We start from the raw sequence: 27925 nt of genomic DNA on the forward strand, positions 1-27925 counted from the left end.
AAAAGAAAAGAAATTAGGGGAAATCTTCATTTCCATGGCTCTCAACATTTCGTATAGAGAAAGCATCTTATGACTTTGTGATAATGTGCATGGTGCTGTAGGCATCAAGTTAAGAGAAATAAGTCAGAAGGATAAAGAGAAATACAGGACAGTTTCACTCTTGTGTGGACCAGAAAGCCAGCAGGCAAAGGACGAGACAAACCCAAACAGAAGCAAGCTAGAATCTGACACAGAATTGAGGCTCAGAGGGAGGAGAGTGGGAAGCACAGAGCTGGACCTGGGAGGGGGGCGGACAGACTGTGAGGGAGGACTCAGGGTGTCTGGGGTGGTGTGGTAACGGAACAGGAGTGAAGCTGCACCTCTGAATCATATACAGTGCTGTAAACCAACGCTACCTCCATCAAAAAACAAACAAACAAACAAAAAAAAACAATACGATAAAAAAAATAAATCCTGTGACTGAAAGGAACTGGGAGGGGTTATTGCTGGCTCATAGCAAGATGGCACTGTAATCACGTCAGACAGCTGCCCCCTTCCTGAAGATTCCTTAAGAAAGGAGCCTCTGTAGTTTTCCTTTGGCTTTACGTCTGAGACTTTCACAATTCTGACAGCAGGAAGCGGTTTCCTAATTTCTGACTTGAATTTCTCATCCACCAGCACAGCTGCTAAGTCTCTGGCCTGCCTTCATGTCCTCCGCTGCCCCCCACCCCCTTTCTGGGTTGAGCTTCCCATCAGCTTCAGCTGGTAGAACTGAGGTCTTAGATTTGCTCATGGAGCCGGCCAGGCCTGGACAGGAGCAGGAAGGCATCCCAGGGTTCCCCCACTGAAGGCTACTGCCAGGAGGGGCACTTACTCAGGGTTGAGTTGGAATATAGACCCAGTGAGACTGGATTTTGAATAGGAAGCCAGACATCCAGATGTTTGTGTGAAATCTCCACACATAAGTTCATGGCAGTGGGGAGATGTCTGCTTTCTATACTGTTCTGGACAGCAATCTCCATGACGCTGTGTTGACCCAACTCTTTGTTTCTCCCCTAAGTGCTTTCAAGTGAATCATGAGCCTGGCACATGGGACTGGTCCTTTGAGCTCCTGTTCTTGCAGCTGACTTCTCCCTGGGGCATCCCAGAGTCCCCAATGGCAATGCTCACAAAAGCGATCATAAGGGTCCTTGTGACCCTGGGGCAGCACCAAGGGATGCTTTGCATGTGGGATACTTGACTTGAGTCTTGCTCAAGGTAGTACTAAATTCAGGAGACTTTAATCAATCCTTCTAGCTAACATGCACATTGTAAACCCACACCCTAGTCACCCTTAAACTTTGGCCTCTGAAGCCCCTAATCTGCAACTCAGGCTCCAAACAGGAGGTGCTCCTGCTCCTTCTGGCCTCACAACGCTGATGGCATGTCTCAGGGAGAAGTCCATACAGTTCACGAACAAGTGAAAATTTTCAGGAAAACACAGAAACAGCTCAAAGTCACTGAGTCCTAAATTGGGGGTGAGGAGGAGGGTTAAGGACTGGAGGAAGCTGGAGGGACGCCTGAGGTGGGCCTGTCTCTCCAGTCCTGGTGGCGGGGAAATCCTTGAACCCAAAACAGAGCCATATTACACAGCACCCCACCTCTCTCCCTGCTTATCTCAAAGCATGTCTGCCCTCCCCAGGCTCCGTCAGGATAATGCCTCACATCTGGGCCACACTAGTGTGTACACACAGCCCAGCAGCGAGGCAGGGAGTTGTACTTGCCACTCTACTCATGATGAGATTAAGCGACTCTGGTTCCTGGGAACAATGGATCAAAGTAAAATTCTAACACCCTGGTCAGAAGCCTAGGATGGGCAAAAGACAAACATCTAGGGTCTCTGGGAGAGAGAAACCCTTCCAGAACCAGGAAAGCCATGGTGGGCCTGACCTGGAAGCAGAAAGACTAGGCCTTCTGGGGGGCTCAGGAGCACTGGGCTGAAGGTGCCTTGGAGTGCACCCAACTCAGCCACAGCCACAAAGTGGCCAAAACCGTGTCCTCAGAGGCTTCTGCTCCAGAGTCCCAGCACCTCCAAGGTTGTTTCGCAAGAGGCTCCTGGGTGCATGAGGTTCAGAAGTCATTGTTAGAAACAGGACTCTTGAGACTCAGAGAGAGGCTTTGGCATTCCCAAGGGTGCAGCCACAGGGCAAAATGGTCAGAAAAAGACCCTGACTCAAGAATCAAAAGAAATATACTTTGTCCAGAAATGCACCTCTGACTTAGTTTTAGATTCATGCCCCTACTCCCACTTATCTGAAAAGATGGAGTCCACTGGGTTCATCTTTCAGCTCTCAATTTTAAATATCTTCCCTGTACCTTTTCTTGTCATCTCTGTATTCACGATTAGTGTCCCTATTCCCAAAGCATGCCATACACACACCACATGCATGCTGCACATGCATAACACATACATGTGCCACGCATAGCACACCCCACACAGATACATAACATGTGGCACTCCATGTGGCATGCATAACAGGTAGGACACACATGTCTCAAACAACCAATATACACATGCATGCATATCTCAGACCACATATGATGTGTGTGTTATGTACTACACACAGCAATACATGTGCCACATAAATGTACATTGCAAAACACACATGCACAATAAAACATACACCGCACATACAATCTCCATATCGTCCAATAAATTCCCATTATTTACATTTGCAAATCATCTTTTAGGGAATTGGAAAAATATAAATGTGCATCTTTTTAATCAATATGAATTTAAAATATATATGTATGTTAATAGATCAATCACTTATACACCTCAGCTGTAGTTGCATAGGTATTTTTTTTAAGATTTATTTATTCATGCATACAGAACTGGGGTACATGCCAGAGGTGCAGGGGTGGTGAGAGGATTCACTAGAGACAGAGTGGGGAGCAGAACAAGCAGAATGATGAAGTACACTGCTGAGGGGAGCAGCTGGCAGGTCAGGAGAGATCTGGTGTGCCATGTGGGTCACCCCCGGCGCGGGGATCGAACTCATGCTGAGGTGGCTTTAGCATCTTAGCGCTGTGCTTTAACCCGCTGTGCCACCAGGGAGGGCCCTGCATAGGTATTTTTAATGACAAGAAAAAATAAAACAAAGGTTGACTAAAAGTTGTTTAGAGAAAATATGAGGGGAACATATAAAATATGTAAAATTAGGGAAGTCATAGCACCATAAAAATATGTGGTGCAAAAATACGGTGAAAATCAAGAAACTGACATGAAAGCAGCCCATGGGCTCCTGGGTCATGGGACTGACGTGAAAGCAGCCCCTGCAGGAAGCCCTTGGACTCCTGGGTCAGCTCAGCCATTACAGCACCTCCTCACCCTGGGCTGAATTTGCCCTTGCATTGGGCCAATCTGGTGGCAGGGCGCATGCCTGAACTGGAAGGCTGGGCCTCCGGATACTGAAAGGCAGGAAAAGGGCCATCAAGTCCCTTCTTTTGCCACATATGACCTTCCCAGCTCCTCTGCAGTCTGCAATCCACCAGGAATCGAAGTGAAACGCCCTCTTGTTTCTCTGCCTCAGGCTTCGGTTGACCAGAAGCCCCTCTTGCCCCACTTCCTGTTCACACATTTCAGAGAAGAGAGGTGGTTCCTGCCACCTTCCCATCTGGGCCACAGCAAGGGCCAGAGAACTCACAGTCAAGATCAGTCACACTCACGACTCCACCAACAGAAGCACATGCTGGTGGAAAACTGTGAAAGAATTTTAAGGAGGAGGGCCGGGCGCGGAGCCACACAGGAGGCGCCGCATCTGGATGGTGTCTTCTGGAGGCTTGCCCTGAGGCAACAAGTCAGAAACGGAGGTTAAAGCAAAGGAGGAAGGTGTCGGGGTGAGCCTGATGACCAGGTCAGGCCACGCAGCCCGTGAGGGTGAGGGCACTCCAGCTGTGCAGGAAGGACTGCGCGCGAGAGAAGACAGGTACAGAAAGTGAGCAGAGGAGAGAGTCTCTGGGCTGGGACTAAGCGGCGCTACTCGGAGGAGAACCGTTTCCAAGACCTGTGAAGTGACTGTTGTCCAGGTGCTCGCAGGCCCGGGGATGCAAGCCTGGCAGAGCATTAGTCAGCCTGTGCTTGTTTATCTCTTAACTCCTCTGATGACTTAATGAGCAGCCACAGTTGAGACTATTGAGCTATTGAGAGGTTGGGTCTCTAAAGCGGGATGAAGGAAACAGATGTGATCCCTGCCCTCACAGCGCCTTCCAGCCTGGGAGAAGAGATAAACATTAAACACAAAATAAACACTCAATTACAAACTGTGGTTTGGGCTTCGCGGGAAGAGCGCAGGGCGGAGGGTGAGTGTGTCACAGCAAGCCGCATGGCGCTCGGGTTTCTGGGAGAAGGTACTTAACTGTTATAAACACCGTAGAATTCGGTTACATAAAATCAGCCACATAAATTGTAACGAAGGCTTCCATTTGTTGTGCAATCAAATAAACATTGCAAAATTTGATCAAGACCTTTAAAGTTTTAGAAGTAAAAATACCCAGAGCAAGCTCTTTGCCCTTTCCGTGTTTTGACACAGGACGCTAGCGAAGCTCTCACCCCCAAAGACAAGGAAGAGCATGTTGACCTTACCCACCCAAGGAACAGGAAGGGGTGGGAGAAAACCAGAATGAGGATGAAAGGATTGTCCGAGGGAGTCGCTGAGGATGAAGGAAATGAGTTGCTTCAGTCTGGAGAAGAGGAGGCAATGAGGGAGGGTGTAGGAAGCTGGCACAAGTCCAGAGTCTTCCTACCATGAATGAGAAGCCAAAGGGTCATCTTCTCCAAGCAGTTGCAAGTGAGTGATTTTAGGTTATGCCTTGGAGTAATGCTGTAAACTATTTCACGTCAGCGGCTTGGCAAATGGGACTTGGGGGAAGAAATCCAAGGGTGCAGAATGGGGACTATTTTTCAGAAACCTCAGCAAAGCCCCTTAACTGGGTATACCCCAGGTGGCTTTGATTTATCTAAAAAAATAAAAAAATAAAAAATAATAATGCTTTGTCAAAGCACCTGTCCAAGGTACTTAACTGTTTTGAATCTCAGTTTCCTCATCATAAAATGGAAACAAAGCTCCCACATGGGAATTCTGTACAGTTGAATGGAATAGAGTGAATTGTGGTGAGCCAAGCTCAGAGCTAACACTTCGCTATGCTTTGTTTGGAAAGGAACTTCATTAATCAAGTATCAATTACCGGCATGTTCAAGATCTATAAGTGTTATCTATTTGATTCCTCTCAAGAAGCTCGATGCCTTGAGCTAGGCGAGGTTTTCACTTTCAGAGAGCAAAGCTGAAGTCCCCAGACCCAAATATAAGAGAATGATAGAGCTGGAATTTAAATCCCGTGGGTCAGAGCCTTCCTGGTCAGAGTCCCTTCAAATAATACACACACACACACACACACACACACACACACACACACATATATATACAGAGAGAGAGAGAGAGAGAATCCATGTGAATGTTAGGAAGGCAAGGATTAGGACAGAAAAAAAAATAGACAAGGAGAATCAAAAGCTAATTATAAGGAAATAACAATACATTCAATTTGGGAGCTTGGGTTTTAAATTCATTTATTGTTTAAGCATTAAGAAATATTTAAGTTAGTTTTTCAAATTCTGTTCAACACTTAAGAAGTAAGACTCCAGCAGCACAGAGCTCCATGGGTATGATGTGGAATAGAAAAAAAAGTCCATAATGTCTGCCTATAGGAATCTTTTTGTTGTACCCAAAGTCTCTTCTGGAGGGAAGAGTACCTCACTCTTTCTCAGCTGGATACTCAGAAGACATGCATGGCAGTGGTCCTGGCAGGTGGACAATCAGTGACCATTCTAATCAGTGACACATGCCATGCTGAGGAGGGAGAGTTAGTGAGAAGGAGAGAGAATGTTGTAGAATGGCAGGGGGAGGGAAGAGTGAGGACATGACAGAGATACAATAAAGGGAGGAAGAATGAAGAGGAAAGAACTAGAAAGAGAGATGGAGAGAAGATGAAAGGAGCCAGACTGAAAGAGAGAGAGGGAGAGAGACAGAGAAAAAGAGAGACAGGGAGAGACAGAGAAAGACCGGGAGAGAGCATTTAAGGAGAGGCCGAGGGAGGCAAGCCTGACCTTCGCTGATGGTGAAGTCTGCTATTGCCCCATCTTCATTAGGCTTTGGTGGGATGATCGCGTGTCTGCTGACGCAGTTCTGCCTTCACAGTGCAGGGTGTTCTGCTCAATTTCCTGAAGCCACAGCCCCTCCCGGGCGTCCCCTCCTCGCTCTTCTTTTCCCAGCCTCTCCCAGGTCCCAAGGTTTGAGCAGGGCCTGTGCTCCGGATGCCTCTGGCTTGCACAGACAATTGCTTAATTGCCATTCAGGAGAACTGATGCAACTGACCTTTAACACATGCTGGTTACCCTGACTTCTGAAAAGGGAAAATAGACTTCCTTTCAGGAATGGGAAATTCTACTCACAGAAATCACTCCAAGGAGGAAAGAGAAGCAGGTGGCCTCAGCCATAGACCCAAGGGACCAGGGACCAGGACCAGGAAATGGGCTGGGTTCTGGACTGGTCTTGCTCTAAGGACTGGTCAGAGTTTGAGGAAAATTCCCAAAGGTCCCAAGGGCTCACTAACCTTGTGTGAATGTTCCCTTCCAGAATAAAAAGGTTTTTTTTTTTGAAGATTGATTTATTTATGCATACAGACCTGGGGTACAGGTCAGAGGTGCAGGGGTAGTGAGAGGATTCACCAGAGACAGAGTGGGGAGCAGAACAGGCAGGTCAGGGAAGTACACTGCTGAGGGGAGCAGCTGGAGAGACAGGTGTGCTATGCCATGTGGGTCACCTCCCGGGCTGGGGATCAAACTTGTGCTGAAGTGGCTGTGCCTAGTGTGTTCTGGTAGATTGCAGTGCTCTAACCCATTGCACACTGGAATTAAAAAAAAAAAAAAAGGAATTCCTGGATGATCTGCCCCTTCAAGGGTTTCTGAACAGCCCCAGCTACCAGTCCCAGTCTTGCATTGTCTCTGATTGCCCCTGGAGGCCAGCAGCTCCTCCCTCTCTCTGGGGAGGGGGATTTTAGCATTGACATTTTTGGCATTAATTATTAATTTTTACCTCTCTGCAGCCCATCACCCCTTATGCCCCCACCCCTGGAGGCCCCGATCCATTCCCATTGTTCCATGCGCCTGCCAACTCCATCAGCTGGGATGGGTCAGGCAGCCCAACAATAGGGTCAGACTACTCGGCTATTCCATTTCCCAGCAAAGTCTCCGTGTGCAATATCCCACATCCAGTATGCTGATGACTCAGGTTTCAGGTTAAATGTCACCTCCCCAGAGAGCCCCTCCCCACAACTTTCCCTAAGGTGACCCTGTTCCCTTTCCCAGGCTCTCTCTGTGGCCCCTGCCCAGCTTTGTTGTGTTCGTGATTCTTCTCTTGCCTTGAAGTTCCTATTTCTTGAACTTAGGCCATCCCATTCAACTCCTTCCACCACCAGCTCTCTCCCTCTCCACCCTGACCCATGCCTACCACAGAATCAGCTTCAAAGCAGACTTGCAGTAATAGTCACAGGCTCCATGGAGGAGTGATACAGAGCTTGGTCAGCCTCAGAGCCCCAGTCTCCCCAAAGTCCCAGCCTGCTCTTCCCTGGCCCACTCTTTGCTTTAGCCCAAGCCCAAAATGCACACTCCCCAGAGAGAGGGAGGAGCTGCTGGCCTCCAGGGGCAATCAGAGACAATGCAAGGCAGGGACTGGTACCTGTGGCTGTTCAGAAACCCTTGAAGGGGCAGATCATCTAGGAATTCCTTTTTTTTTTTTTTATTCCAGTGTGCATTCCTTTTTCTCCTTTTTGTTAGAATAGAAAACACTAAGCCTTTAATGGCGTCGATCCTAGAGATCATGCCTGTCCTGCCACTTCTGATTTTTCCCTGTCTTATTGAGATCTAACAGGTAAATGCTTAAGTTTAACTACCCAGCAAGATGGCTTGTAAATGATAAAATGATGGTCATCAGGCTTTCATCTAATATCCATCTTCTCAAGTAGATATAAAGAAAAGAACAGAAAGGGGGGAAGAAAAGAGACATTCTTCTTGTAATGAGATGGACATCCTTTTTTTTTTTCTTTTTAAATTGAAGGACCATTTGTCCAACACCATATCAGTTTCAGGTGACTGCACATTTCAGAGCTTTCTCCCCACCCATATCCAGTCATGCTTCATCCCAAACCAGTCAACTCTATCCGGAGCAAATTTTCCACTCACCTCCCCCCTGGTAACCACCATTCTACTGTCAGAGTCTAAGGATTTGTTTGTGCTTTAGTTTTGTTTATTCCTTTGTGGGGTTTTTTATAGCCCACGAATGAGTGAAACCATATGGTAGGTGTCTCTCTCCATTTGACTTATTTCACTTAGTAGAATCCCCTCTAGGTCCAGTCATCGTGTTGCAAATGACAGAGTTTCATCTTTTTGATGGCTGAGTACTATTCCAATATCGTACTGCCACACATACCTCTCACATCTGCTTTACTAATTCATCTGTTGCCAAGCACTTGGGTTGTTTCCACATCTTGGCTTTTCTGTCCCTTTCTGGCTATGAGCTCTTCTGTAAGTTATGTAACTGCTGTGGCAATGACAGTAGGATGATTTTGAGAATTACATGAGATAACTCTATGACTGGACCTGAATCTATTAAGCATGCAGTTAATATTTATTACCCTGAATTCTCCTCTTTGTTTCTGTCCTCTCTTCTTTTTCCTCCATTCCCTGCCTTTCTCTCAACCTTTACTCTCTACTCATAAAAGATTCTGCCAGACTTCTCAGGATTTATGTACTTAAATTGGACTGAGTTAGGTAAAAGTGAAAGCCAGGGGAGTTGCCTCTTCTGAGGGGCAGGAGGTTTAAGACAGACTATGCTGGGGAATGTGAGCAGCAAACCCTAGAAGGATCATTAGAGAGGGCTGGAGGGGCAGGGTCTTGCCTGCTGTGATGCTCAGTTGTGTGTTCAGACCAGCTCTCCTTGAGACCCCACCGTACTGGTTCCAGACACCAATGATAGGGAGGTAGTTGGGTGTCTATAGGGTAGGTAAGTTAGCGTATTTATAGCACTAGAGAAATAATTCTGGGTCTGGATCATGAATGAAGGGACTTGTTCCCACTCCTCACCTGCAGCCCTCCCGGCTCTGCAGCAGGGCCTAGGAAAAGGGCAGTCACCTCTCTGGACCTCAGCTTGCCCTCTGACAGTGCAGGTCGGCTAGTAAGTCTTGAAGGTGTCTCCTAGCTCTGACATGCCATGACTAAACCAGACCAAGATCCTTTCTGCAAAAGTATTAGAAAAGAGAGCGACAGCAGAGAGCTGTAGAAACTGGGAGGAGCATTATTTGCAGGGGTTTTGATTGCAAATTATCTCACCTGCAGGGCATAATCTATTTGACTGGAATCCATGCTTTCAGTGCTGGCACTCTGTAGACTTGAGTAATTTGCTTGACTGTTTGTATTTTCCATCTCATTTTGCCAGATCTCTCTTTCTTCCCAGTGGCAGCTCTTCTGAATTCACAAGAGCTGAGATTTCTCAGAGGTACTTGTAAATTAACTTGTCTCTTTTCTACTATATTCATCTGAAGCCACAGCAACCCTCTCTGGGCCAAAACCTCTCACTAATTAATACATTTCACAGGGTGAATGGAGCGCTGGCATCAGCCACAAGCTTGGGGCAGCTCCCGAAGCCGTAGGGTTTGCCCAGTGCCCAGAAAGTGCCCTGCCCAGAGAGAGCACCGACTTTCCTCTCGGCCAGCCTCTCACCCTTGTCATTTGAACCTGAAAACACATCGCCTGCCAGCACTCCCAACTCCCCCCAGCTGTGTCATTCTCCCTTTCACCTGCTTCCATTTCCAAGGAAGCATGGATCACAGCCCTGTGGCACTCAATCTATTTTTCATTCCCCTCTGCTCTGGGTGGAATGATGTATTGACTCTGGAAAACTCATTAGAGAAGGGCTGGGCCATGCTGCATTTCCTTCAGGCCTATCCAGGTGACTTTGAGTCAAGACACCAGGAGTCAGTTGGCTGCAGGACCATGGGGCACCATGTTTATTTGGGCTGCTGACCCTGGCCTTGGAGGAAAGGATAACGGGTTCGTGACACTTCATGTCAGCATCCATCCATCCTCATGAAGAACTCCAGGCCTTTTCAGGTGATAGTTTATTGAGAAGTACCTAGTGCCTCTGCTGGACCAGCTCACTCTACCCTGCACCCCAGGTAGGGCCCTTCCATACTTATCTTATGCAGACAAGGCTGCTGGCACAGGTGTCCACGTTTTGTGTAAGGTTCCCAAATTGCGAGGAGGTGGTGGAAGTTTGGAAAGATAGGAGACCAGAATGATGATCCTGCTTTTTATCAGAGCTTTGGCTGCTTAGAAAAAAAGTCTTTTTATTTTAGCTTCCCAGTGGTTGGTGATTGGACCTATCCCAAGGGATGTGGTCTCTTCTCAGCTCAGATAAGGCCCAGCCCTGTAGGGAAGGAAGATAAAATTGTCAGTGTCCTCACAAGAATCATTCCACTGTCTTCATCCAGGCCAGTTTGACATGTCACAGTAATTACCTTCTCTCCATATTTTACCCTTCTAACCCCTACAGCTAAGGTCATCAGTGGTGTATTATTCTCAAAGCAAACCTTCTTTCTCCCATAATATTCTTCAAATGATTATGCCACCTAATTGATATTTCATACCTATGCTTTTAATCTTTACATCTGCTATGCTGAGTTGTCTAGCACTTTGCAAGACACCATGCCCCATAAGTCTTCACACTCCTCATAATGTCCAGAAAACTAGCTGGCTACATCCTAAACTGTTATGAAGTAGTTCCTGCTTGTTTCCAAGACAGAAATATTGGTTTGCTTGAAGCTACATTTTTTCAGATAAAATAATAAATTGACTTTCTGCTTCGAATCAGGCATTACTCATCTCAGACTTGAGGCTTAATACAAATGATCGTGTGACCGACAGCGAAGATGCTCAGATGCTGGAGAAATCCTAACCAAGCCAAGCTGGTTTGGCCAGGACTTAAGCAGTGCCAACCCGTAGCTTGCAGCCTCCTCTCAAAATGACTTTGTTATAGCAAAGAAATAGGTGGTCTATCTTAGTAACTCACTTGCTGGGAGCATCAGGGTCACACACAACTCTCTGTTTAGCCTGCATCAGGCTTCCACATACATAATGCATTATGCTGTCAAACTAAAGAAAATTGATTATTATGACTTTTCATTTTTTGTATCAACTGTTGGTCTATAGTTTTCATGGTAACATGACTATAAAGAATGATTGTAAAAGGTGATGTCAGAGAAAATGAGAGATTTTAGAATTTATTAGAACAGTACCTCTCCTCAGTTTGTGATATAAACAAATAGCTTCTTTCACCTGTAGATTATGTCATTTCGTGGCCAAAGTAGTCTATTAAAGTCCAGTTATATGGGAGTTTGCATAACTCCAGGTCTCAGTTTCCTCACCGACAGAATGCAGAGGTGAACTAGCCAGTATCTACGGTCACCTCCACTTCTAGACTGTTTTCATTAAAAGTTCCCTCTTGCAATTGCTCTTCTCTCCTTTACCATGGTTTGTAAAAATAAAAGGCATGTTAGGACTTCCTCAGGGTTCGAGTCCATGTTACAAGGGATAAAACAACAAGAGATGAGGTGTCATCTTGTCAGGTGCCTAGACTCTACCCATGATGAGGAAGTGGGGAGTAGAAATTAAAGTGAAAATGATGTTCTGCACTTAGCAGAATTGAGAAATAGGCAAAACTGGCCTAGAGCCCCATCCACACAACTCCAAAACTCTTACCACAGAGATTCATTTTTTTTTTCCACACTAAAAAAGACCAACACCTGGGAAAGAATGACCAAGATGGAGGCAGGAAGGATGGTGAACGGAGCTCAGGAAATGACTTCCAGACTGGATCTTAGCATTGTGTTTAGAAGCAAACTTCTAAACAGTGCGTCTTGGGGGGAAGTTTCAGATTAGTGATTGTCAACTAAAATTCAACAGCTGGAAATAGTCTCCTTGAAGCTGCTTTGTGTCTCTGGCCACCACCCCCTCCTTTCGAAGCAAATGTCAAGATCCCGAGAGCAGTGCTGTCTAAAAGAATTTCATATTGGATCTGGACTTAAACTGTAAGGCAGGATCAGCCACAAGTTCAAGTTTAGGCAAAGTCACTTCCTCTTCTCTGAGTCTCAGAGGCCTGTAGTAAAATGGTAAAATGGACTAGATTGTCTAGATCATCCCAAGCCAAATTCTTGCTTTGCCAGAGACAAGATTGTCTATTCAGCCAGATCTGCAGGATGGAACAGATACAGTGGTGCCAGCTCTCTGTCCCCTCGCAACATGTAGCTGCCTCTCTGCTCAGTCAGGCAGTCCTTTGCACTTAGTTCCTAGCAGGTTTTCCTCTTATTTTAGAACTGTGGGTGGAAAAGTCAGCAACCACTGAGCTGTCCTATGAATGGTACCAGTCACAGAAACTTCTGTGACTTGTGACCACCTTTTCCAGAATGTCCCCAGAGTAAGGAATTCAGCAAGCAGGAAGTCTTAAAGAAAGTGGCCTTGGTTCACAGAGACCATTGTGTGGCCATGTGATTTTGAGGGAGTTGTAGTGAGAAGGGGTAGGCCCACCTGTCACATAGAGCAGTTACAATAGATTGAATCCCTAAAGATTTGAATTTTCTAGAAAAGATATTTTTGCTCACTCAGTTCCTTGTCATGAAATATCTAAGAAACTTGTAGAACAGTATTAGAATGGGTAAACTGAGGAATAAATTGACCCGTTCGCACATGTGTGAGTGTACACTTAGACATAGAAACCAGAGTACACCGTGATCACCATGATTCCAGCCTGACCATTCTTGTAAAAAACATAATAAATGGTTCCTCTACCTTAGAGACAAAAGAAGAAGTGACTGAACCAAAAGCAAGCAAATTTATGCCCTACTGCTGTGGGAGTTGTATGGCTTAGATGCAAGATTCAAGTGAATGAGGGGATATCTTTTCCCTGGGATAAGAGTCAACTCCCACTTTGATGAGTTGAGCAGTGTGCTGTTCTCACTGGGGTGGACAGTGGAGCAAGGTGAGCTCTTTATCTCTGTTACCTACAGAGAGACTTTCTCGTGAAAAATGTTTTGTTGCGTCCTGAAAGCCATCAAGATTTTCTTCAGCAAGAGAAGAATGGGAGAAGGAACCATTCCAAGTTAAAATAATTGAGGGGTATTTAAACCGCCAATTCGAAGATAATTTCTTCAATACAACTAATATAATTTGCAGAGAGAAGATGCAAGTAAAAAAGAGCCAATTAACTACAGACATCAAAGCCACTCACATGGAAAGAATCTGCGGCAGTTTTTCCACGAATGTCACAGCCCCTACTTCTTCTGAGAGCCCTCCCTTCCAGGAACTTACTCTGGTGACTAAAATGATAAAAACTCTGTGAAAAGTTTTCAGATTGAGGTTAAAACTGGGAATATCCTGAAGTCTTCATACAGGTAATAAAAGTATCTATTGATGCAGATAAACAGAAAGGGAGATAAAGGGAAGGAAGAGGGGAGAAAGGAAACAAGTGTGACTCCTCTTGAGTGGCAGAGAAGTGGATGAAGAAGACTGACAGATTTTTATTGGGAAAGATGAGGCATCTGGCACCAGTCCAGATTTCTGATAACACCGCTACCCTAAAAGACACTCAAATGGTGACAGTGCAGTTCCGCCTCCACTGTGGTGAGCCCTACAAGTCCAGAGCTGGAAGGGGTTTATAGATCTGTCGATCCATGCCCCATAGTTCTATTATGTGAAGGACTGGAGGGTTTGTAACATTATCTGATTTCCCAGGGATCACAGAGGCTATGCATCAAAAATAGACATTGAACTCAGGTCTCTCCATTCCCTATCCAGAGACTACAGCATTCAATCTCAAACACTTTGCTCAAATATTCCATTTTGTCTCTCTGCCTTCTCTTCTGGAGACTCTCTCTTCTTACCATTTATTCTCTAAGTGCCTATGCCTTGTGTCTTCCAACCCCCATCTCCATATATAACTGATCAGACTAGACAGGACTGCTCTCCCAGGGCAACTCAGTCATGGATAGAGCATGTGTCCTGACTCAAAGTCAGAGATCAACCAATCAGAATCTTTGTATCAAGAATTAGTGCTAAGAGATAGAGACAGGCAGTAGGGCTTGCTCTAGACCTAAAACTGGGAATATCCTGACAGCAGGGCTGTCATACATGGGCAGAGGACCACTTGTGAGACAAATTAGCAGAGGAAGCCTGTTAGGAGACAATAGGAGACAAGTAACAATAGGAGACAAGGGGAGAGAAGTGATGTTCATCCCTGTTGCACTTGAGACCTGGCTGTATTTCTGACAACAGAATGGTATCTTGGCATTTATTCTTCTTCACCATGTCTGCCTTCCCATCTAGGCTTGGAGTAGGTCCCAAATCTGATAGGTAAGAGATGGGGATAAGCCCAGATGTTCTTATTTGCTTTCCTAGTCTATCTAGCTGCTAGGATGTGAGTCTCACAATGTTTACAAAAAAAAAAAAGGGAGGGTATATGGTTGTTCGTTATTTTTGTTATTTTCTCGCCTGGTAAAAATAAACTTTTGTAATAAATAAATAAATAAATAAATAAGAAGAATATTGGTTGTAGCATTGAAGAAAAAAAAAAAGGGAGGAAGCTTTGCTTTATAAGATGGTCTTCTTACCGAAAGTGGAAAGGTGGTCTCACCAAATGACACCTGTCAATCACGATGCTTCCATATATTGGATACTTCTAATGAACAATTCCATTTCCTCTGCTAGAATTTACCTTTCTCCAGCCATTGTTATACCAACAGACAGCATAAACGTTTTGCATGTCCTTTAGAGGCACAATTGCTTTAACTTCAGGCCTCTTACATCCTATCCTCTGTGGAATAGGTCAGTGGCAAAAAATTCATTGTCCTGGAGCATATGCATACTGTCAGTGTGGGTAAACTAACACATGAGGGGCCACCTTTGACCAAAGAGGACTAGGATGTCATGGATAAACTCCTTCCCATTTTTTTGTTTATTTTTTTCCCTTGGAGAGAAGCTTTTGGAATATGTTGCACAAGATTCTTCCAAATGTCCCAGCAGCACTAAGCTCCAGCCTCTTGTCATGAAAGCCAACTCTTTAAGACCTCCTTGAATTCTTCCCATTTTCTCAGGTTTCATTCTTGCCATGTTTACTTGCTTCTGAGGATCACACACATAAATAAATTACCTGTACTCAAGTCTTTGTCATTGTTCCAGTGACAAAGTTATGTTTTTTTATTCTTGCAGCCAACATGTACTTGATTGGGATAATCATATGCTCTTGAGGATGGTCACCCAGAATCAACATGAATCTGACCCTGTGTGTTAGTGTGGCTATAATGGCTAAATATATGTGGCAATCTGGTGGGTGTCAAAATATGTGGCCAAATATTATTCTGGGTGTGTCTATGAGAATGTTTTTAGATGATATTAATATTTGGATTGGTAGACCGAGTAAATCAGATAATCCTTGCTAATGTAGTTGGGCCTCATCCCACAAATTGTAAAAGAGTAGCACAGAAAGGCTGAGTAAGAGGATGCCCTCCTGTTTGCCAGCTTGAGCTGGGACATTGGTCTTTTCCAGACTTTGGGCTTCTGCTGAAACGTTGGCTATTTTGGAGTCTTGAAACTGCTGGGTTTCAGACTGGAATTTAAATAATCATCTCTCTTAGTTCTTTCTCAAACCTTCAGACTTTGAATAAAACTTGCAAAACTCTTCTGGATCTCCAGATGGCCTGCCTACTGCAGATTGGAGTTGCTGAGCCTCCGTGAGCCAGTTCCTTAAACTCTCTCTCCCATTACTTGTTTGACCTTATTTCCAAATGAAGTTACATTCACAGGTTCTGGGTAGACATGAATTTTGGGGGAACAGGTTCCATGGCTCAGTAAGCTTAGAAAATATACCTGGTGAGATGAGGCCAACATTTGCAACAAAATTAAAGAGAGGGTTAAGAAAATGTGAATGGGGTCATTTAGCAATGATGGTGTTCACGATTCTAGAGAATTCCGAGGCTGCCTGGAAGTTCAGCTCAGGCTTGGCTGTAGTTCAGGCTTGGATGAGATAGGTTCCCTTAGAGAAACATCCCATGTTCACCCAGGACATATAGCTCCATTTAGGTAGGTTTTCTATTGAGAACATTTAGTAACAAATATTTCCAAATAAATGAGAAAATAAGTAAACAAAGAAAAGGGGTGACTTGGTTAAGGCCTAAAGGGGCTATGAGGAATGTTGGAAGAACTTTCAAAGAAGGGAGATGCTTCACTGAGAGTAAATAGTGACACTATGAGACAAGACTCCCTGAGAACATCAGGATACTTCCCTTCGCTCACTCTAAGGCCTTGAATTCATTCTTTTTACTATGCATTCCAGTTTGATTGGAGGAAAAAAAAAACCTGAACTGACCATGACTTGTTGTGCACTATTCTGTGATCTGAAAAGGTAACCTCTATGAAGCTAAGGACCACAGCTCTCTTTCTTGTTTTTGGATCCCCAGATCCTAGAACAGAGCTTGGCTTTAGGAAGCTATCCAGTAATTATTTATTGAATAAATGTTTTCAATCAACTAGTTAGATTAAAGAGAAGCTAGTCATTTTCAAACCACAAATTGGAACCCAGGAGCCATGTTTCATGGGTGAGGAGGAGGGCGGATATAAATGGTAGGGGTTTAATAAATAGACACTGGTTCACTGAGTATTCAATAGACACTGAACACCGGTTATAACATGGGACATAAATAACACTGAGTGGTAGAGTAATGCTCAATTTGTGAGCTGTGTTTCAATTTGTTGACATCTAATGAGAGATAGATATAAGCCTCTCAGATAATGCAATGACTTGATTATAAGGTTTTTAAATAAAGCAATCGATTAAAAAAAACTAATATCTGTGTGACATATAAGGGGGAAAATATTCTTGATGAAGCTATCCACAATGACTTCATTGTGAAATAATGATTATCTCAGAACACCAATAACCATTTTCAATATTCAACATTAGGATATCTTGGACCTCATTATCTTGTGGAACCATCCAGATGGAGGCATGTTCTCTGAAGTAGCCAGTCCTTAAGTACCTCCTGCACTGTTCTTACTTGAACAACTCTGTCATACCCAAAAGTCATAGCCAAGGCCACCCTTTCCTCAACTGGGCATCATGAGTTGTGGTGCCAACTTAGCTTTTGAAAGATGGTAGTAAAAATGGTGTTGGAATGAGTTGCTTCCATCCAGTGTCTTCAATAGAATTCAGAGAAAACCTTTGGCCTCTCTAATCCAATTGCCTGTTTGGCAGTACATTCTGAAAATGATACTCAAAAAATTTCCCACAGAGAGCTTACAGGGACCACCCACCCTTCCGTAAACCCACTAGAGATTTTTAAAGATCTGGAACCCTCCTTCAGGAGCCACAATTAAATTAGAGTTTAGAAAGACCTAGATTCCACTTCCTAGGCCACTGCCAGAGTAAAGCCAGTGGAACCAAGAAAATTAGAGTTCAACCATTAGCCTCAAAGTCTTCTACTTCTTGTTCATTTTTTCTTTTATGCATCTCACAGGTATGGTGAGCTTTCTGTTGAGCTCTATAAAGAAAGAGAAAAGGAAAAGCAGCCTGGAAGAGGGAATACACTATATTAGTGGCTAAGATTACTATGAAAATATGTCACTTTCTGTTACAAGAGACAGAAACTCAAGCAAACTTAAATAAATAAGGACATCCACTGAAAAGTTTGACCTAAGTGTTCAAAACTTATCACTGAGAATCTCTTTCCCTCATATTTAAAGTTTCAAGGCTAAATTTATAAATGGACAAATGTGAGTACTTTATATACCTGTGAGCCAATTAGTATTGCCTGCAGCAGGGAATGTCCTGATTGGCTAAATAGGAAACATGTGACCTGGCCTGGACTTTCCATGTCTTGAGAACAGAAATGGGATAATTCCCCAAAGGAAAGTAATGTGATCTCCCAATGAAAGTTGGGCTATTATTGCTGGGAGACAAGAGCTATGGATGTCCATCATGGAATGTCACAGAACATTTCTGTGATGGCAAGTCCTGGAGTTCTGAATAGGACCAATTGCCCCATAGATCTTTGGATATCCCGCATTATTATGAGTGAAGCATTCACTGAATCCCCCACTTGGACTCTCTCTGCATCATCTCACCTAATGCCATTGTCTTTGCAAATTTATACCAATCCTCAAATTGTAGCTCGCATAAGAAGGGATTGAGGGCCCTCCCTGGTGGCGCAGCAGGTTAAAGCACTGCACTGAAAAGCTAAAGCCACTTCCGCATGAGTTCGATTTCCGCCTGTCCCGGAGGTGACCACATGGCGTGGCAGACCTCTCCTGACCCGCCGGCTGCTCCCCTCAGCAGTGTACTTCATCGATCTGCCTGTTCTGCTCCCCACTCTGTCTCTGGTGAATCCTCTCACCCTCCGCATCTCTGGCCTGTATCCCAGTTCTGTATGAATAAACAAATAAATTAAAAAAAAAAAGAAGGGATTGAACTTACATTCATCCATGAAGTCAGTTACCTAATGATGCCTAGGATGTCAGGACAGGGCACATTCAGGGAACAACACCTCAAGGATGCAAAGGTCTAAAAGGAAGACTCTAGTCAGTCCAGGCCTTGGGAGCTTCATCTTAAAGATCTTCTCTGCTGCTAGCCTCATGGCCTTATGCTTCCAGCTAGCACCCTGGGCCTCTCTCTCATATCCCCTGCATGATGCCAAAGTAGTCCATCTGCTCTCACTCTCTTACCCCAAATTTATTCTCCAAATGTGAGCCCTTTTTCCTCCTCCCTCTTGGTACAGTTGCATGTCTCCATCCAGGGGAGTGAAGCAGTTTGTTGTAGCTCTTCCTTTTCCCTGTGCTGTTACTTCAACTGAAATTCGAGATCTTCACGTATTGGGGAGGGGAAAGACATATGTAATTAGAATAGTAAATAATGATATAAAGGCCCTATTTCTGAGGTTTGGAGATGACTGTTAGAGTCAGAAAAAACAGTAGTGCTCAGAGAACTGAAATAAGACCACACCGGGAGAATGGAGCCAGGAGCTGAAATCATGGAGCAGGGTGAAGCCAACTCACACAGCAGGACTCAATGTCTTGCTCAGATGAAAGTCTAAGGCCCTTGGGTGGGACAGACACCAGGAGTGGCATTTCTGGTGACTCTCAGCAGTTTCTCTTCCCCCAATGCTCTTAATCCATTCAGTCTATGAAGTTAGCATGTGAGCTTCTTGCTGGAGCTGAGTGCATTCAGCCAGAGCGAGACCCCATCTATGCCACTCTCCCATTGTCAGATCAGCCCACAGACCCGTTGTGGATCTCAGGAAAGACTTTGGGAACCGGCATGATGGTGTTCTTCAAGTACCCCCAGGCCTGTGTGGGAAAATGTCCCTGGCTGATTTGGAATTCCTCAGTCATTTCAACTCATTCTAGGAAAAGATAGTCAATTTTCAAGAGGTAGAATACAAAGCAGCTGGTTTCATAGCTCAAGTCTATCGATAACCAAAGTCAGACTGTCTGCTGGCCCGGGAAGAATAGTGGAGAATGAGCAGTATAGTCGTGGTTTGCCCACAATGGGTGACTACCCCTGACTTCAGAGATGGACTTTTTAAAGGTCATTATGTTTTTAAAAGTTGTTTCTACATGACCCAACATAGTGAGTTAAATAATGGAAAATCCAGCCGAAACTCCTGATGGTTTTATCACGAAAGTCCAGTTCTAAAGATAGGCACAGCATCTACTGCAGGAAAATTCCATTACATTTAGCAAAGACTTCTGCAATTAGGGGGTAACCCTACTGGGCTAGTTTCTCTGAGCAGAAGGTTGTGTTCTGACCCCAACTCAAAAGTCACTCCTAATGCAGTTGCTGCGATAAACAAGTAATGTAGGGATGGGGAAGAACCATAAAGGCTGCAAATTTGCAGAAACTTGTGCCCAGAAATTTAACGCAAATCAAGTAGATCAAAGAGACCTAAAAGAGCACTTTGATTTTTTTCTCCCCTTCAACCAGGGCATCCATTAAGCTATATTATTGGAGAAGTCACTGAGGGCTGAGCCCAGTTTAGATGCTCAGGGTTGACTTACGAAGCAAAAACCTTGACTCTACCCAGGGGGTGTATTTCATTCCATGGTGGTGGGGGAGAGGGTAAGAAAACATTGTCAATTGGAAAAACTTGAAAGGAAACAAATTAGCTTACGTAATTAGAAATATTATGAATAAGAAAGTGGGATGGGGGTCGGGTTATTGTGGGTGGTATGGAGGTGGTGAGGGGGATGCGAGGGAAAGAGATTTGAGAAGATTTCTGGGAAAGCTGAGAGTAGAGAGGCCTGAGGGGAATGTGCCTTGGCAGAAAGGGGGAAGAGTATCCCTAGACTTGGATATGCAACTAGTGCACAGATAAGGAAAATCACACACCTCACGCCCGCGGCCCTCACCCGCCCGGCTTGCGCCTTTCCTTCCCTTGGTGGTCTGGAAGCGGAACATTCCTGTCGTGTCCTTTTTCTCACCCTAGCCCTCACAGGAGGGAAAGGGAACAGAGGCGGCGGGAGCTTGGAAGCCAAACCTCCAATTTCATGCTGATGTCCTGTAGGGAAGGAAATCATGAAAACTAATTGCCTCTCAGAACAGCGCTCGCCTGATTTTCCCATGAGGTATCAGAGGGTATTGAGTGCAATTGGTCACAGGGTCGCCAGGGTTTAATGTCTGTCCTGGCTTTGGGCTCCTGCATGACTCTGTGCCTGGCAAGAGAGACTGCCTGATCTCAACCGGCAGTCTCGGTCCCATGCCAAGCTCTGAGACCAATCTTGGTTTCTGGCAGTGGTCAACATTTTGTCCGCTCTTGCTGTCTTGCTACTGGTCCAGTCTGACAGCACTTCTCTCACTTCCCAATAACCAGGTCCTTTGCCTTTTCCTGAATAAACCTGTCCTCAGCCCTTGTTTTCTATTTAGCAGCTTCCCTCTTTTGCGGTATCCATCCTTGGTGACTGGGATCCAGGCTTGTTTCCTAATCTCCCCCGGGATCTTCCTTGGAGCCCAGTCTCCTTTGCAGCTGGGATGCCCAGCTGCTGACCTCTAGTTCAGCCCTTCCAGGTCATCCCTGGAGCCGTCTTTCTTTCTGCTCTCACCGACGACTGTTCTTTGACCTCCAGTAATCAAGGCGTCCTTCCTGCTTGAAAAGATTCTTTGAATCTTGGTGTTGATCTTTACCTAGAAAAGGGTGTTCCTAACCTCTTACCTTTTAGAACAACCTCAGGTTCATAAATTCTTATATTCCAGTGCTGATTCTTGATCTTATGCCCTATTTGCATCGATTGAATTGCACCAGTGAAGAATCTGTTTGGGGTTCTGATCCTCACTTTACTTCATGATCCCCATCCGAGTAAATAATTCCTGAGAGATAATAGAAAACCCACTCTAACCACATCATGTCTTCCATTTCTCAGGTGCTCGGTCACTGCAAGACCAATTGCATTTGACCATGACACCAGACAGCAGAGCCTCCCAGCTTAATGGACTCAGAATTCACTGTACCTCTTCAACATGTCCCATCCTACCTCTCCCCACCAACCTACCACAATTTCAATTCTAAAATTCATTTGCCTCTATGATGTGTTTAATATATTTTGAAATTAAATGAATTAAAAGGGAGGAGATGCTGGCGATTTCTGAAATTTCTTGGGAAGAGGTAGGTGAGAACTCTTTGAAGTCGGAAGGGAAGTATAAGAAATATTCAAGAGGAAATTCCAGGACACCAGCCTCAATAGTTCTATTGCCAAGACAGTTCTATGGCCTACTGGATTCTCTCCACTTGAATGTGAGTTGGAACTGGTGAGTCTCCTTCAATAAACAGAATATGAAAATAGAATGGGGTCATCATTTCTGATATTGGTGACAAAAGCTGTGGCTTCCATATGAAACTGCTTTCTCCTTTGTTTGCTCTAATGGGAACTAGCTTCCATTAGGAGCCATTCTGTGGAAAGGCCCAGATGGCAAAGAACTGAAGTAGTCAACATAAGACCTCTAATCAATAGCCAGTGAAGAACTGAAGCCCCCAGTTCAATAGTCTGTGAGGAACTAAATTTTGCCAACAACCACGATAGTGAGTTTGGAGTCAACCTTGTTAGTAACCTTGTGAGAAGAGGTGTCTATCTAAGAATCTCTTGATTCCTGACCCATGGAACATGTAAATTTGTAAATGTCAGATGTTTGAAGCAGTGCAGCTTTCTGGGGTACTTTGTTGTATAACAACAGATATCTAATATAAACTTAAGAGAACTGGAGACAAAGCAGACCCAACAAAATTGGTTACAGGTAATTTAGATAATTTCCATGTACAAGCTCCTCCAGTTCCTCATTTAACTAGACTTAGAGGAAAGTCACATTTATTCCATCAACACATACTCAGTGTGTACCTCTCTGTGCCCAATGCTGTGACACATGCTGTGGAAGACCCAGAAGTTAGGGCCCTTAGGGATTGGGGAAATAGCTATAAGCCACAAGAAACAAAAAGGAATCTTAAAGTCATCATTAGCTAGTTTCCTTGTCTCCAAAACTCATGAAAACCCTTCTTAAATTCCATTAAAGAAAGTATGAAAGAAGGCAGGAAAGAAGTCTAATTCAGGCTGGACTGTTGTGGGGACATCTGAATTCATTAGGATGGAAACCCCCAAATGGCATTCAGGTCCTTCCTGTCTGCAGGCATATTTTATTTTGTCAGCTCTTACTTAAATACCAACATGTATTTAAGTAAATATTTCATACAAACATCACCTTTCTGGCCTGTCTTGAAACGTCAGGAAATCTGACCACACTGGATCCTTAACCTCTACACTGGAACCACTGATCTGTGGACTGGTTTTGCTGCAGTCCCCACCTAGCCCACTCCACTCACCAATGCTGGCTGTCACTGCAGTTTTCAAACAAAGCTTTAAGCCCTTTATCTGACTCTTTTTAAGCTGCATCGTTCTTCAGTGTTTTCAGTGGTCATTATGCCCCCTGGGAAGCACAGCCTGGATTCTCTGCCTCTGATTCCCATCACTCCTGCCCAAGCCCAGATGTTTGTCCACGGTCGCAGTTCAGCATATGCTGAAAACCCCATGTAGGCAATGGAAAAGGGACAGAGAGCAATGACCTTGAAACCCTTACATCTGAGGTTTGCAAGACATTATTGTTGCACATTTTTTAAAAATTGCTTACTTTCTTACCATTCTCTGGGCAGAGACAACACAATTCTTTTCAGGCTCTGTGACTCTCTTGCAAATAACAAGCATTTTTTTTACACTTGCTCATTATATTATTAGAATCTTTAGGTGACCCTAAATCTCCTACATCTGAGGCATAGGGCTCCACTGTATTGTAGGGACACAATAGTAGACAGAAGAGAGCAAACCCAGCTTCCCCCGGTAAACTCATGATGAACACTGTTTGAGCAAATGTGGTGACCCAGAACTTTCCAGTCCCTTCTAGGGATAAGACACTAAAATGGACTCCTCTTAAAGGATTTCCCCACCTTGTCTTTCCTCTTCCTTCCTGTCATTGCGCCAACATAAGTGGGTCTCCTTGACATTCTCAAGAAGCACAACACCCTAAATTAGGGTGAATCCAGCGCCCACTGTAGCTCTGTAAGAGCTCAGAGAGGTGCAGGAGAGGGTCAAGGGATGGCTTGTCCCAAATCTGCTTCCCTGAGGTGGTTCTTGATGACATCTCCCAGAGAAGTTGGTCACCCAAACTCTGAGAAGCCATGGAGGAAGGCAGAGGGAAAAGACAGCTAATTTCTCCAAGAAGGACAAAATCTGGAGTAGCATGCTCACTGGTGCCCAAAGATAATTCACAATGTCCTCCTGCACTTTGGCCTCACTCGTGGTCTGGCCTGCTCTCTGACGGATGGCTCTCGCCCAGCGGACTCTAGAGGAAGCAGAGGCTGAAGCCTGGGAGGATCTTGGACAGGGTTTTAGCCATGACCTCAGACCCTTCAACTGCACCTGAGTACACATTTCCAGGGGAGATGTGCTCTCCACGGACGAATGGCAGCCCTGGCCCATGGGGTCCCTGTGAGATCACCCCAGCTGGTCTAAATTACTGTGTGTGACACTCACACATTTTTTTAAACCCAGAACATACAATCTCCTTTTTTTCATTCTTGAGTCTATACTCTAACTAAATCAACTTCTTAAAATACATTTTCTGTTCTGCTTACTTAAAATGTTTCCACTCTGAATTTGCTGAGCAGCCGACACATTCTTGAAAGCGCACTAGCTGCACAGGCAAGCTAGACGCACTCTCAAGCCAGCTTCACACCTGAGCATAAAGGCGGCCAGCCCAAGAGCTGAGCAGCTTTCTCAACAGACAGAACTTCCTATTAAAAGGGAAAATGTACCCTATGTCCCACTCCTCTCTCCTGGTCCTATTCCGTCTCCTTTCCTTCTTTCTTGTCAGTGATTGCTAGCAAGTGAAGTCGCTCAAAGCTCAAGTCCCTGAAGGAGTTTTTATGTCTCCTTAGCTGAGGAGGCCCAGCTCATCCGAGCAGTTGTTCACACATGATATTTGTCCACTTGGTTTGCTGCTGGCTGAGTTGATTTTCCTCTCTCCCCCCTCCTGTCTCTCCCTCTGTCTCCTTACAAACCAAAGTCTGGAAGTATAAGAAAGTTTGACTCTTACTCATATCACAGAGTGAAAAAGTCTTATACTCTTTCCCCTTTTCTTCTTAAACATATTTACTATTAAAAGCCCTTTACTTTTAAAAGGTTTTTTTTTTTTATTTTGCTTTCCCCAACTGTGGTGTGAGGGGGGGATAATAACAAAACACATGCACAGAACTCTGTCACCTTGTGCCGATGAGCTGGTGTTTGTGATGTCATGTTTTCTAGTGGATTAAGGAAAAACAAAAACTGACCCAGAGAAAATGTACAACCAGCTTTATTTCTAAAGACAAATCTCTCCGTGTCGGTCAATGGTCAAACAAAAACATTGAAATCCACACTTGAGTCTTTGAAACAGAGAATTTTAGGCCAGGTGATAGAAGAGCTGAGAAGCCAGACAGGAGACTAGGAGGTAACTCGAGGTAGTCATGGCAGGAGGTAGCCAGAGGGTAATGGAGGAGACCAAGTCATGAGGACATGGGACCAGGGCCACCAGGCAGGCTGGAGCCACGGCAGACCTGTCAAGCAGGCTCTGGAGCCCGGGAAGGCTAGAGGCCACCACTGGAGAAACCACCCATGACCAGGATGGTAAAGATGTGTCATGGCGTCTCCTTCCTCCACTTCTCCCTTTCCTGGACCCTGGGCATCCCGCTAGCTGAACTCTACTGGAAACCTGCTTTTCGGGAACCTGGAAAATGCTACTTGGAAACAGTCATCCCCATAAGGCACCCAGAAAAGCTGAGTAACACAGGCAACAAAGACAAATAGGTTCAGGAACACTGAACATTCCTTCCCATTGCCCTGGCCCACTCCCCATCCAACCATCAAACACGCAATACGTAAAACCCAAGGGGCTGATGTTGGGACAGCAAGGAAAATGGCCGTGTGAGTCAAGCTCATGCTCACACTCAAATTCAGCTCGACCGTGCTCTAGTTCTGAGCCCCTCTTCCCCTAATCCATGGGAGGCCCTCCTGCCTAGTGTGTGTCAATTCGGGGACGTGGCCTCACAGTGAGTTCCAGGCAGGCATGAGGAAGGTGCCCAGACCCACGTCTGGGAGTGCAGAAACTCAACTAACGTGCAAGTGCGTTGTCAGTATAGGTACGGGGTAGGAGGTCCTGGGCTGAAGACAGCAGTGGCAGAAGACGCGTCAGCATCAGGAGAGCACAGGGATCTTCCCCATGTCCCCGAAGGTGACTTTTCCAGCAACTTTTCCAGTTAAGCATATGCCCCCTCCTCACCCTCCCACCCCCCATGGCTGGCACAAAGCCTCTAGAAACAGAAGCATCAGACTACTCTGTTGAGAGGGGCTCATAAAAGAGCCATAAATTTCCTTTTAAATAATACACTCAGGATGGAATTCAACAAATCACAACCAAATCCTCCTTTTGGCAAAATACTTCCATCTTAATTATAACTATATTGTGGTTTGTATTACTGAACATGTCTTTCTCTGCCCTTAGAAATGGAGGAGGAGGAGAGAAGCAAAAATATAATATAAACAGAGGAATGGAAATTTACCCCAGAACAGTATAATGCTAAACAATGACTAGGGGTTGTGATACGCATCAACACAGACTCACAGGCGTAAACAGTGTGCTGAGAGGGGGCTGATGTGGATGAGTGAGAGGGGATTCGGCGAAGCCAGCGTCTCCCCGTGAAGGGGTGAGAGCAAAGGCACCATTAAGGGAATGGCTTAAAGAGCCAAGTCTGGGGGACCGTGACTGGGCAGGGGCCAACGAGGTGCCCACATTTTATAATTCCCTTAATGAGGCTGAATGAGAACTGGGTGAGGCTGAGTGAGGCTGAGTGAGGACCTGAGGCCAGAACTCCTGAGCTGGAAAGCTTTGGTCACATGCCTTTCACTTGCTTTGTCCTCTGAGGCAAATGACTTAGTCCGTTGGAACCTTGGGTTTCTCCCCTATAACAGGTTGTTTACTCAGATCCACTCTGTGCCAGCAGGTGCTCTAGGTGGTAGGTGCTGGGAGAAGAGTGGAAGGGTGGTAGATATTCTCACCATCAAGAAGTTCTTATTCTGGTGGAGAAAGATAATACAGATGAACAACAACAAAAAGATTATTAATGGTAAGTGCTAGAAAGAGAAACATAACCAGGTAATGGGGAGAGAGAGTAAGAGCAGTAAATGTGGTCAACAAAGAACTTCTATGACACATGATCTTCAAATAGTTTTGGAAAAGATGCAAAGGGGGGAAGTCACATGGGAGTATGTGAAAGGGCGTTCTCAGCAGAGGGAACAGCAGGTACTGTTGAGTTCACGCCGAGGCTTCAGGGCTTGTTATCTGGGCATAAGATAAGGCATTAGCATACCCCCTGGAATATGGTGGGCACCTCGTAAGTATAAATTACTATTTTTGATCATAAATGGAGCACCCGTAACTTACACTTTTACTCAAGTTCATGTAACAAAAACAGCGGATGGTCGGCAGTCTCGGCAGCTTTGAACGCTTACCCATCCCCTGCCCTTTACCACATCCTTCTGCCTCTAAAGGCAGACAGCACTCTCCAATTTCAGGTACCTAAAAAATAAAAAGAGGCTCAACACATAATAGTCCAAACCAACAGATAACCCAAAAGACCTTTCCCAGTATTAGCAGATAACTTTATGCAAAAGATTTACTTGCCTACTTATCTTTTATTCACTCCAGTATCAAGCAGAGGGTTATGTGGTGTGGAAGTTGGCATCAGACACTGAGAATTCTATTCCTAGTTATGTGATATCAGTAAAGTCCCTTAGCTTCTCTAGGCTCACAGTGTCCTTATGAGGATCAGATGCAATGATGGCTGTGAGGGCCCTTTGTGCACCACATAACTGCGTTTGATTATTGCTTCAAGATGAAAGTTGAGTGAATCTTCTGAGCTCACCACCTTGGTTGTGGTAGGACAGGCCGCCTACTAAGAGATGCAAGACCAAGACCAGCATTTACCCCAAGGAAGTCACAAAGCCAACCAGGGTTACAAAGGGGCTCTTCTGTTTTTAATACTCCCTGGGATGCAAGTTGATGGCATTTGTTTAGATTAGCATTGAAAAGCAATCACTCTGTTGTTAATCCAAGCTGCATAGGAGAGTGGCAGACCCTGCCAACAATTGGATGAGAACCGGCACACAGTACAGGGTGGGGGTGGGCAGCACTTCTCACCCTCCTCTACAGAGATAGAGACTATAAAAGTAAAGCCCTGGCATGAA

The sequence above is a fragment of the Condylura cristata genome, unplaced genomic scaffold (genome assembly GCF_000260355.1).
Source record: "Condylura cristata isolate star-nosed mole 26May11 unplaced genomic scaffold, ConCri1.0 scaffold00002, whole genome shotgun sequence".
Taxonomy (NCBI): domain Eukaryota; kingdom Metazoa; phylum Chordata; class Mammalia; order Eulipotyphla; family Talpidae; genus Condylura; species Condylura cristata.